We start from the raw sequence: 13,858 nt of genomic DNA, 5'->3' as shown, positions 1-13,858 counted from the left end.
GAGCTTCCCATGTGATCTTTAATGCTCTGAATTGGCCGTTTTACCCCTTTTTCTCTAATATTCCACAAAACTCTCTCTTTGACCTGTAGAATCATAAAACATAACTTATAAACACTATTAGTCCACTAAGATGGCTAAATAAGAGGTATAATCGAGGGTTAAATAGCACTTTTTGAGCACTTATCACAACTCCCAACTAGCCTTTTGCTAGTCTCTTAGCAAATAAGATAAAAAAAAATAGATATGTGATCAAAATCACATCCTAATAACAAAAATAAAATCCTAACTCATTTTCACAGGCATCGCGATTGCATTTACCATATGCAATAAGGCTTTAAACCTTTAAGCTCCCCAAAAAGGATGAGTTATAGTCTCGTGAGGGTTTTCAAGTGATATACCCACAAAATCAATCAATAGCATGTTCAAGAATGATAGTATTTTTTAGAGAGAGAAATTCCTTACCCACTTAGTACTTACTCCAACAGATGGTCTCCATTGCTGACTACATTGCTGCAAAGACTCATAGATTATGATGGGAGATAGTAAAAATTGACAAAATTCTCAATCAAGCCTTATGTGTGTACTCAGTTAATCTCCTATACTTTCCTATCCAAGAAACGAAATCCCTAGTTTACCATAGGCAGATTGATCTCGACTTTCAATCTTCACCGGTCATACTCTCAGAAAAGAATCTCTCAGAAGATGGTCTATTATTTTACCTCGTGTATGTGGGGAAAAGAATAATGAATACGAACATCCCACATACTACCTTGAAAAACGGACTTCTAGATGAAATTAGTCTCATAGAAAGAATGTCAATCACATATGAAGTGTCGGGTCCTTCACTTTAGCATCCTCTCACCTATTCTAGACTTCGTACCATACTGTAGTGATAAGTCATGGGTTGTAACTTGGCTTGGGTATTGGTTTATGAAGGAAAGGTAAAAGGGATTCAAAGGTTGTTTCTGAAAAACACTAAGGGTTTTGCTTCATTATTTGGAAGATTTCTTCAAATTTTGTATTGCAGAGAAAATTCTTCTTTTGTCTTAGCTTTTCCATCCATTCTGTTCAACTTCTTCTTTTTTTTTTTTTTTTTTTTTAGCTTAGTGGTATATCCTTGATTAGTACTGGATATGCTTGTTTTCCACTAGCTTCTTTCACTTAAAACAGAATGATGGTCTTCATTGTATCTCTCTGGTATTTCCTTGTAATCTTCCTTTTGTGCTCTTTCTTCTTCCTTGTTCCCCTCGTATTCTCAGAAACATATGGGTATGGCTGATAAAGGTTTTTGGCTATACTCCTTGTCTGGAGTTGGGTAAAGGGTAAAGGGTTTTATGAAAGAAAATGGCTTATTGTAAGGCTCAAAAGGGTTTAACATGATGGTCCTACTAGGTGGGATAAAGGCTGAATGGGTTCACTACTTGACTTATCAGTATGATACTCTATTTTGAATAGACTACAAGACCTAATGGCTATCTCCCCAGTTGATGTCACTTCGTGATTAACCAAATCAACAAATAATGAGACTATATTACAACGACATAAAGAAGTGAAAGATGTTGAGTCACTAAAATTCAGATTTTTCATAAGAACTCTCCAAAGAATGGGTATAAAGCTCAAGTCTCACGAGCTAAGTCTAAAAATTCTACTTCCAGTTTACTAGGGGTTTAAATCTCTCTTCTAGCAAAAGTACACAAAACTGACCAAGTACTATGGTGGTGCCTTGATAAAGAATTCTATTAACAAGAACTATGTCCGAGCAAAATAAATAGTCTAAGTGGTAATGAAATCAACAATATCAACTATCTATCAAACTCAACACTAAGTAGTATAGAATCTATATCCCAGACTCATCATTAAAATTTATTTTTCTCATGCTACTGATATAGAAACAAAAATATTTTTGTTTTTGAAAACTAATTTTCAAAATTCATTTCTCAAGTACACCCTCCCCCAACTTAACATATGCATTGTCCTCAATGTATAGAAATTAAGTAAATGAAATGAATGAGAAAAAGGGAAGATGTTACCATTGATGCCGAATATCAAAATTAATCCTAAAAATAAGAACATTTCCTTTTACCAAGATTTTTTTTTTTTTTTTGTTAGGTCTTTTTAAATCAGATCCCTAAGACTATATATCATGCATTATCAATTTGGACTAAGGATATCAGATTTTCTTACCCAAATCTGACGAATATTTGGAGGATGATGAGGTCTCACCTTGTGGGTTGTCAAAAATACTCCTTGATATGCTGGAAAGATTGCTGGTGAAGTTGCTTCTCTACCTTGAACTATTTCAGGTATGATGATTGTGTGATAGGCCTTGTGGTTCCTCTGTGTAGAAGACTGAAAAAAATCTTTCTTTCTAACAAGACAATAGTATTTGATGTGCCCTTTACCGCCACAGTGATGAGAATGGATGTCTGGCTGACTGCGCTCAGGGTGGGCAGTAAACTGGTTCACATACTTCTCTCATTCAGACAATGATGGTGTAGAAGAGGCTTCAACAGTGCAATGCTTCTTATCAATATGGTCCACTTTCTGCTTCAGAAAACTCATTTCAGTTTCTAGATTCTATTGTTTTTCCAAAACTTCTTTAAGCGATTCTCTAGTAACCCGATTTTTCTCAGGCGTAAGTCCATTTGTTCATCCTGAAATGTAGAGTTCATCTTCTCAAAGTATGATACTCTCTCTGCCAATTTTCCATTCTGCTCACTTAAATCCTGAATTTTCTGTAGAGATTCCAAGAACATGACTAGCAATGCCTCTGTGGTGGGGTTCTCATGTTCATCACAGTTTTCTATAGATTGAGCACTCTCAATTATATCTTCAAATGGGAAGGATTCTTGTATCATGCTATCAAGGAAGTACACCTCTCCACCTTCAGGGTCATCACAATCCTTATACAACAGGTGAAAGATATTTATGTCCATGGACATCTTACCAAAGTTGATCTTCATTTCACCATTGTGACAATTTATCAAAGCTTTTGCGGTAGTGAAGAAAGGTCGGCCTAGAATAATTGGTATTTTATCAAAGGCTTCCTGGGTGTCTATCACAATGAAATCCACTGGATAGTGGAAATCGGCTACTTGAACAAGAACATCCTCAACTATGCCTCTGGGAATCTTGGTAGAGCGGTCAGCTAACTTCAATTTGACTTGTGTAGGCTTTAGGTTCTCCAGGCCCAATGCTTTGTACACATGATATGGCAAGAGATTAACACTAGCACCAAGGTCTAAAAGAGCATTACCCATGAATTTTTCTCCTATCTTGCATGATATTGTAGGACTTCCTGGATCTTTGAGCTTGTTTGGAGCTTGCTAATGGATAATAGATGTTGTTTGTCGGCTAAACGGCTTTGGAACATGAGTACTTCTCTTTATGTTGCATGCATCCTTCAAGAATTTGGCATATGATGGCAACTGCTTGATTGCTTTGAGAAAGGGGATATTGATGTTATCTTTCTCAAATGCCTCCTTCATCTCTAAAAATTGATTGTCCTTTTTGCTTTGAGCAAAAAACATAGGAAAAGGTGCCTTTGGTACAAACACATCAGCATGTGTTTGCTCTTCTTTCTCTTTAGCATTCTTGCATATCTTGTCTTGGTCATCTTGACAAATGGGAGTGGAAAGGATTTCCCCCACTTCCTTTCGAACTTCATTTGAAATCTTGACTGATTGCTTTGTAGCAATGTCATCATGAGAAAGTAAGTCAACCTTGATGTCTATCTTCAATCCTGATCTGAGAGTAGTAACTGAGCTGACATGATCATGGAGGTGATCAGTACTAGAAGTTGTCCCAATGTGGGATACATCTTTACTCTTCAATATTGGTTCCAATAAGCTAGGCTGAGTGGCTTGTGTCTTTACAGACAAAGCAGTAGTGAGTTGGTCAACCTTAGCCTCTAGACACTCCATTCTAGAACATTGACTTGCCTGAGATTGCTGGAGATTGAGCTGAGACTATGCAAGAAGCTCTAGAACACTTTCAAACTTCTGATTTTTCTGTGATAGCAAAGTAATAGCATTCTCCAGGTTGGCAGGTGCGGCATAATTTCTCCTAGGGTCAGGTACTAACTCTCCACTTGTATTGGAATTCTACTGAGAGTATAATTGTTGTTGAGGAACCAACTATGAAACTTGACTTGTCTGTGGAATATAACTTTGATCTTGAGAACCTGGGGGTCCAGCTTTCTGTCTCCAATAATTGCCTTGAAAGTTATTACCACCTTGGTTGGGCCTCTAAAATGAGTTCACATTGTACTCTCCAACTGATGCATGTTGATAGTAACTAGGACATTCTAGAGTTGCATGAGAAGTGCCCGAACAGACTTCACAGTATCGGCTAACTTGCATGACTGGGAGAGATTTAGCTTGAGACTTGTTGATCTTGGAGGGATTCATAGAGAACTGGTTGAATTTCTTACTCAGAGTTTCAATGCGGGTGGCCAGGCTGGCCAATGTAAACTTCAGTTCTTGATCTGATTGTTCATGTGCTTGGTAACCAAATTGCTTTGGCTCCCCCTCCATTCTAGCTACATCCTCGTTGCTAGTAGTCCATTGTTGTGTTTCTTCAGCTAAATTCTCGAGAAAGTTGTAAGCTTCATTTCCATCCATTGATGTAAACTTGCCTTTGTGCATTAACTGTATCATCTGCTTGTTCATCATCGAGAGTCCTCGATAGAAAAAATGAGCCAATGTGCTCTTGTCATATCCATGATGTGGACATGAGACTAGCAGATTATTCCCAGCTTTGATGATATTCTTCAATCACTTTTCCTTTGAAATTGTTGATTGCTTGCTGCATGGCATCTGTCTTCTGGGGTGGGTAGAACTTGTTCATAAACTTTGTTCTCAACTTCTCCCAGTTGTCTATTGAATTGATCGGCTGTGCAGTTAACCATTCAGAGGCTTTACCTTCGAGTGAGAGCAGAAAAAGAATCAAGTTAATACTCTCATCTTTGATATTCTGGTTCTTGAAAGTTCTGAGGACTGATAGAAATTTGTTCATGTGAACATATGGTTGAACATGTCTAAACCATTGAACTTTGGAAGCATAGAGATTATTGATGCTCTAAGTTCAAACTGGTTGGCTTCTGTCTCTGGAAAAACAATATTGTTGGGTGGGTCTCCAATGATTGGTGAATAGAAATCGCTCAGCTTCTTTGTCACACCCCGAATTTCGACAAAATTTGGAAAAAACATTATTTGTTCCCGACTCTTCGATCTCCGAAGTGTGACGCACTCTCAACTCCCAAAAACCCATAAACATTTTAAATAATACGGATAATTAAAAACCAATAAAAATTTCAACTTAAACAAAAGTCATCTCCATTACAAAAATTTACAAATGAAAATGCAAATAACCTTATCTCAACTGAAAATCTATATCACCTCAAAGGAAAACAAGGCCTATCTTGAAATGCGACACTAATGCAAACCACGAGCAGCAACCAATCTTCTTCAACACTAAACACGTCAATACTTATCAACTATGTTCATTTAATGAACACACCGATAAGCAAACATGCAAATCGGATTGACATTATAAAAATCTTTGGTGTGAGTAGCTCTAAAATACAACATATACTTATACATATACATACACAATCTATAAGGCAGTTAGTTCCTTCCCCGAGGCGCCTTAAGTTTCAACAACTAATACAACATCCTTAAGTTCAATAACTAAGGCAGGTAGTTCCTCCACTGAGGCGCCTTAACTTCCCACTAACCACACAACAAACTATACTCATAATAAAAAGGCATTTAGTTCCTCCACGAGAAGTTTTAGGTTCTAAGTAAACTATAACCAGCCAAGCATATACAATCATCTATCTAAAGATATATCATTAACCAACATATTACCATAATTATATTAATTAAGGCTTTCTTTGTGTGTCCCTAAAATCACGTCGTATCTATGTCTTACCTAGTTTCCCTGGCTACCACAATCGCTACCCAACGCCGAACATGTACATCCACATGCCTCCCCTTACATAATGTACCACTCCGTGCGTAACTACCCTGAGCGGGATGCCGCACACCAGGTAACCCTCACATGAAAGTCATTATGTAAGTACTGCCACTATTTGGCATAAAATATCGCGCATCTCGTTCCAATATTTGCGAACGGAATAATCAAGCCACTATTCGGCTACGATTGCCCAACACATGGGTCAATCAACATCTCATATATATACACCCTACACAAGGGCCAATCATATCACATACGCCAGAAGGGCCAATCAAATTGTACACACGCCCACACAGGGCAAATCACATGAGTTGTGGTAGCTAGGTTCTAGGATTTTCGTTACGTAATTTATTCAAGTGTCATCCATTTATGACTCATAATCATTTCACTATATCACGTGTATGTCAAATACATTATTGCACTAAGCCACAATATTTAGAAATATCTCAATTATATCTCATAACCACTTTCATTCTTTCACGTGCCAATATATTATTGCACTAAGCCATAATCCCGTGGGAAAATATCCACACATACTATACTATCTCATAGTAGCATCTCACATATAAAATAATGGAATGTTTATACATTTATTTCTCCAAAACTATTGCATTTAATATATATATCCCAACATATTATATAATGTCACAATATCAACGTCAAATCTTAATTAGATAATGACAACCAAATTTATGCAAGTTTCCACAGCATTTTAGCATTTGATTTGTCCATACAATTTACAACATAAAATGTAGCACAATTAAACAGTCCACAGTCCACAATCAAAGCCCAATGTATATAGGATTTACACACTACTCACGTCAAATCTTAATTAGATAATGACAAACAACGTTATATAATTTCCGACAATATTTTATTACTACATTTGTCCATAAAATCAAATATGTGAAAAACTGGAAAAAGTCAACATTCCAAAGTCAACGGTCAAAGTCAACAGTCAATGGTCAACGATCAAAGTCAAACAAGTCATTGTCAAAGTCAAACTGTCATTTTCATGTTCAACAGGTTCAGAGTCATAGCCATGGTTCATGGCTAAGGTCAAAGGTGCATGGCTCAAGGGCTCGTGACTAAGAAAAAGACCCAACTGGCCAAGCCCAAACCTTAAAACCCAAAAGTCTAAACATTTAAAGACCTAATTAGATATATTTTAAATTATATGACCAGCCTAAAATCCAAAATTAGAAACTGGCTCAAAACACCAATGGATTCAACCCGGAGAATTAACTGAAACCGGCCTAACACTTAAACTAAAACTAGTCCACAACTTAAACTAAACTGGTCCGAAACAAAGAATTAATCCGGCCCAATAATTAACTAGTGTTTAGGCCCAAAAACTTCAACTGAACTGGCCCGAAACACAAATGGGTTCGGCCTAAAAAATTGAACTGAAACCGGCCCAAAACTTTAAATTAAACTGGCCCAAACTAAACACAACCGGGCCCAACCAAAAATAGAAAGTTTGGCCCAGCAACTAATCAAGCTTAGGCCCAAGCCTCAAGCCAAACCCAACAGATCTAGTGAAACTAGAATACGTCCGGGAGCACCGGATCGCACACACACCTTCTTCTTCCTCCAACGGATCCTCCACCACCACCACCACCAAGTTTCGCCACCACAATCTCACCTCCTCCTCACATCGGTTTGACTCCCCATCATAAACCAGCCAACTTTAATTAAGGCAAACACCTCAAATCATTCAATCCAAACTTCATCAACCTAGATCTAAAATTCGCGCCGCCATTTATAGCTTCTACCACCTCCGACAGCCCCCATTCGAACATCAATACCCACACCTCAACCCCTTACTACCCAATCTTCAATCAACACAAAAAAAAAACAACAACCACAGTTCACCTATTTTTTTACTGTCGATTTTTCTTAAGGCCGCCATTAACGACCTCTAAAAGCGTCGACAGCACCCATGACAACCTCCAAGCTCACAACTGTCGATGCCATTAACGTCTCCTTCCAACCTCAATCAATCCTTCTAACCTCATTACCAACAACCCATAAACAAAATACAACAGTTTAACATCACAATTAAAAACATAGTTTAAACAAATATAAACAGGACGACTCCGTTCCTTTGGCTGGGCGACGCCATTGACGCCCATTCCGAGCTTGAACAGCTTAAGTTCAGAGTTTCCAAAACCACGACCAAACAGAGTTTAAACGAAACACAAGCCGACATCTTGTTGTGGGGCTTGCGCTGCCATTAGCAGGTTGTCGATCTCCGAGTCTCAACAGAGTTTCAAAATACAGTTTAACCAATTTTTGACAACTACAGGACGAATGTTGATAACAAAATAATGAACCGAAAATATAAGCAGAAACTTTTTAACAGTATACGCCGGTACACGGAAAATTATAAATTCGGTGAAATAGCAAAAATAGCTACTCACCTGTATTAAAACTCAACTCGACGAATCCCTCCTCGTCCGAATCGTCACGCTCCACCCTCCAGCAAACGAGTTTCTAGCTCTGCCTCCATTTTTATTATTTTTTTATTCTCCAAAAAACTCTATTCTCCATAACAATACGAATATATACTTAGGTTTGAAACCCAAGCCCAATACAGACTCGGGCCCAGAAATCAGGCCCGCGTACCCCAAATCCAATCCAGTGAATTTTTAAATAAATAATTTAATTAATTAATTAATAAATAGAAAAAAATATGTATTTTAAATACGGGCGTTACATTCTTCCTCTGTTGTGCTTGCATGGGTGGGATAGCTTCAGGATCATTGGTGTCCATAACACATCCATCATTGCGTGCGGCCATTATATCAATCTTGTCTAGTATTCTTGATATGCGAAAATGATAAAAAACTATCCTATTATGCTTGAATGCAATTAAATAATATGCAACTATTCTAAATTATACTAATATGCAAAATTACTTTCCTTCAACTGGGTTGGACTTTGCAGCTAGTATCTCGCCCGTTGTCTAAAGCTGTCTCTTCTAGGGTTATAGTGAATCACTTAGATTGCTTAAGTCCACGGCCCACAGACGATAGTCCGTTTGTCAAGATTCAAACAAGAAACACTAGAGTTTGATGTTTCACTGTATTGGCTTACAACTTCAATTGTTGAAAAAGTCCTAAATGTAATTATACTAGAAAGTAATAAAACTAAACTACGATGCAACTATACTAAGAATGAAATAAAAATAATGAAGATTCGACTAACCTGGATGGTAGATCTTTTCTTCAAGATGTTCTTCAAGCTTTTTTCTTTCTTAAAAGGATGGATGATGCGGCTAAAATTACCTCAATATCTAAAGTTCTAATCTTGAAAGAAAATGTTAAATGTAAACAACTTAACCCGGCAGCGGTGCCATTTGACCAGCCTCTTTTTGTGTATGTAGATGGTGTATAGTCGTTGAACAAAACAGAAGCGTATCAAAACCTAATTATCCCTTAATAAGTAAAGGATAAGTAGGGTATCGTTCCACTTTTAAGTGTATGTTATGTGAAGGACAGGACTGGAAAGGGGGTTTAAGGGATTAAAAACTATGATTGTAGAGATTATAGATTCTAATACTAAACTAAACTAAACTAAATTAAACTAAACTATTGAGAATTTATAAGAAAGAGAATTCAAGATATTAGAATCCACCAATATAATACTTTTAATCTATGACCTTCTACTTCATGGTTGTTCTTACAAGTAGACTACAATTAGCCAATCGAGCGAGTGTCGATGCCCTTTTGGACGAAACACCGTTAACAATTAACTCTACTTAAGGTTGTTCCTATGTTTATGATATTAATGTCTTCTTTCCTTTTATGTAAGCTCGGGCAGCCATTCAATGTATTACCAAGAGCAACATCAAAGAGTACTTCCTAATAGGGCAGCCATTCAATGAATCACCACTTAAGGCAAACACAAAGAATACTTCTCCTAGGTAGCCACTCCCTGAGCTACCCCTTCTAAGGCAAAACAAAGAATATTTTCTTAACTTTAAAGAATTATACTACTAGAAGAAAAGTAAAGAACACTAGCATGATATTAATATTACAAAACATAAACCCTACTCTATATTTTCATCCCCTGGTGTAGGCAATGGAACTAATAACTAAAAACATAAAGAACTAACCTGATTGAAGAACACCATGAACCAGAAGAATCATTAAACCTTAAGCACTGGCTTCATCTCCTCCCTTAAAGGAGAATATTAGCCTTCCATAAAGAAGAAAGAACACGAAGAACGAGAAGAAGAAGAGTCGAAGAACATAAAACTAGAAAGACTAATTTATTAAGACTCAGCTAGTTAAAACCGATCTTTTATTATTAATCTCTCTACCTCTGCCTCGAAACAAGAGTATAAGTGAATTGGCAAATTACATGAGGCACTTAGGTCCTCTATTTATAGAGGTTACAATGAGCTCTAGAAGCATTCCAAACCGTCATTTGTTTTCTAATACAAATAGACTTCTTTCAGAGTTCAACTTCGTCTCCAAAACTAAGAAGAAATTGGCTACAGTGTCGATCCATGTGTCCTAGACGTGTAAGCCTATTTTGTCTCTTCTACTCTATCCTTCTATCCTTTTTTGCGGGCTTTAGTCCAAGCAACGAACCCTTTGCCCTTGGGCTTCCAAATAGGCTTTAAAATAGGTCAAAGTTGCATATTTAATAGCTTCAATTCCTTGGCCTTCTCCATGATTGTCCACGAGCTTCCCATGTTATCTTTAATGCTCCGAATTGCTCCGTTTTATCCCTTTTTCTCTAATATTCCACAAAACTCTCTCTTTGACCTGTAGAATCATAAAACATAACTTACAAATACTATTAGTCCACTAAGATGGTTAAACAAGAAGCATATTCGAGGGTTAAATAGCACTTTTTGAGCACTTATCAGAGGATGATAATTTCCCCCGTATTCCGCAACACAGGGAGAACAGATGCTGGGAATCGGGTTTGAAAATTAATTTGCCTGAGTTTCATAGCAGCCTACAACCGGACGATCTAATTGATTGGCTCGAGACTGTGGAAGAGGTTATGGAGTTCAAAGAAGTGCCAGACGACAAATAGGTGGTGCTTGTGGCAACTCATTTTCGTGGTCGTGCTATGGCTTGGTGGCAACAGTTGAAAGCGACTCGTCACCGAAGAGGTAAATCTAAAATCAGTGATTGGGGAAAACTTAAAAAATATCTCCATGCCGATTTTTTACCATTCAATTATACACGTGAACTATATCAACGCTTTCAGAACTTGCGTCAAGGTGCAAAATCTATGGATGACTATACCAAAGATTTTTATCAGTTATTGTCTCGTGTAAATTTGATAGAGTCTGATGATCAGTTAGTGGCCCATTATATTGGGGGTTTCCGTTCTAACCTGCAGGATGCCTTGAACTTGTTTGATGTTTTTTCAGTCTCTGAGGCTCATCAACGTGCCTTAATTCTGGAAAAACAACAGAACCGCAGGAGTAGTGGTCCTGTTCCCCGTACTCCTAATGTTCATATCACTAGGCCGCAGGGTCCTAAAGCTATAGGTCGTGGCACTAATGCAGTTAAGTGTTTTCGTTGTGGTGAGATAGGTCACTATGCTAACCGATATTCCAAACCGCCTGCTCTTGGTAAGATTTTGTTTGCCGAAAATGAGGATATTGATGAGAATCCCGTGGGTGGTTTTCTGGGGGCTCCCATCTTTGATGTGGGTTCGGATGACAGTCCGGAAGAAATAGTCACTCGTGACAGGGGTGAACTTCTAGTGGTGCGCCGACTGTGTTTTACTCCTAAGGAGACTGAGGGTGATGGTTGGCTCTGCAATTATATTTTTCAGTCGACTTGTACCAATCTAGGGAAGGTCTGTAAGCTGGTTATTGATTCAGGTAGCTGTGAGAATGTCATCTCTTCTGAAACTGTTCGTAAGCTTAACTTGGCCACTGAGAAACATTCGGCGCCTTATTCTCTCTCTTGGCTGAAGAAAAGCACAGAGATAACAATGACTAAACATTGTTTGGTTTCTTTTTCTATTGGTTCTAAGTATGTTGATAAGGTGTGGTTTGTTACTATGGATGCTTGCCATTTGTTATTGGGTCGCCCCTGGCAATTTGATCGGCGGGTTGCTCATGATGGTTGAAAGAATACTCATAGTTTTCAGTTTGAGGGTTTTAAAATTGTGTTAGTACCTACTTGGGAGTCTGTGCCCACAGCCTCAGCCGAGCCAAAGTCTTCTTGTTTGGCTTTGCGCAGTTTTGAGACCGAAATGCTTGGTGCTAGTCACGTGTTTATTTTAATGTGTGAACCTAACACGCCGAAGATTGCAATGCCAGCATGTGTGCAGAGATTGTTATAGGAGTTCGCAGACCTTTTTTTGAATGAGTTACCGGCTGGTTTGCCTCCAATGAGGGATATACAACACCAAATCGATTTGGTTCCTGGTTCTAAAATCCCAAATCGTCCGCATTATCGGATGAGTCCAAAAGAACATGTTGAGTTACAGCAGACAGATTACCAATTTGCTTAATAAAGGATTTATTCGGGAAAGTTTAAGCCCATGTGCGGTTCTTGCTTTATTAGTTCCCAGGAAGGATGGATCTTGGCGTATGTGTGTTGACAGTCGAGCTATTAATAAGATCACTACCAAATACAGATTTCCTATTCCCCGGTTAGATGATCTTCTAGATCAGTTACATGGTGTTGTCGTCTTTACCAAGCTTGACTTAAAATCTGGTTATTATCAGATTCGCATCCGAATTGGTGATGAGTGGAAGACCGCCTTTAAGACAAAAGAGGGCCTATATGAGTGGTTGGTCATGCCATTCGGCCTCTCTAATGCACCCAGTACTTTCATGCGAGTCATGAACCAGGTGTTGAAGCCATTTATGGGCAAGTGTGTGGTGGTTTACTTCGATTACATCTTAATTTATAGCAAGGATACCACGTCTCATCTCCAGGATCTCTAGGAGGTGTTGTCTGTCTTACGCCAAGCTCAGCTATATTTTTTGCTTTGTTGCCAAATCGTTTTCTATCTTCGACTTCGGTTCGTTTCTAGGTTATGTGGTTTCGGCAAAAGGTATCTCTGTGGATATGTCTAAAGTCGAGGCGGTTCGCTCCTGGCCTAGCTCGTCGACATTAACTGAAGCCCGTAGTTTTCATGGGTTTGCTTCTTTTTATCGCCGCTTTGTTCCTCATTTTAGTACTATCACTGCTCCTATTACTAACTGTTTGTGTGGTAGTAAGTTTCTTTGGTCTCAGGTAGCTGAAGAGAGTTTTTAGTTTCTTAAGACTAAGCTTATTTTGGTACCAATTCTTAAACTGCCGAATTTTTCATCTCCCTTTGAAGTGTGTACTGATGCTTCTAAGGTTGGTATTGGGGCTGTTCTTAGTCAAAGATACTCACCCCCGCCGCATTTTATTTTAGTGAGAAAAACTCGGTCGCGAAACATAACTACAGTGCTTATGAGTTAGAATTTTATGTCGTCGTTCAGACACTTAAACATTGGCGTCATTATTTGATTCACTCCTAATTTCTCCTTTATACTGACCATGAAGCACTCAAGCATATTGGTAACCAAGATAACGTTAGTGCTCGACAACTGCGCTGGTCTAGTTATTTGCAGGATTTTACCATTGTCTTGCGCCACAAATCTGGGGTTCAAAATCATGTGGCGGATGCTCTTAGTAGGTGTTCTTTGTTGTTGGTGTCCTTGCATACTTCGGTTTTTAGGTTTGACTCTTTTCCCGAGATGTACACTTGTGATCCCTATTTTTCACTCGTTCTGACTGCGATACAGGAGGGCCAGTTATCTGAGTTTTCTCTAAAGGAGGGGTTTTTGTTTAAGGGTAAGCGTCTCTGTGTTCTTGCCTGCAGCCTTCATCTTCGCCTCATCACTGAATTGCATAATGAG

Source organism: Coptis chinensis, chromosome 1, assembly GCF_015680905.1.
Source record: "Coptis chinensis isolate HL-2020 chromosome 1, ASM1568090v1, whole genome shotgun sequence".
In the NCBI taxonomy this organism is placed as follows: Eukaryota; Viridiplantae; Streptophyta; class Magnoliopsida; order Ranunculales; family Ranunculaceae; genus Coptis; species Coptis chinensis.
Note: the sequence above shows the minus strand (reverse complement) of the source record.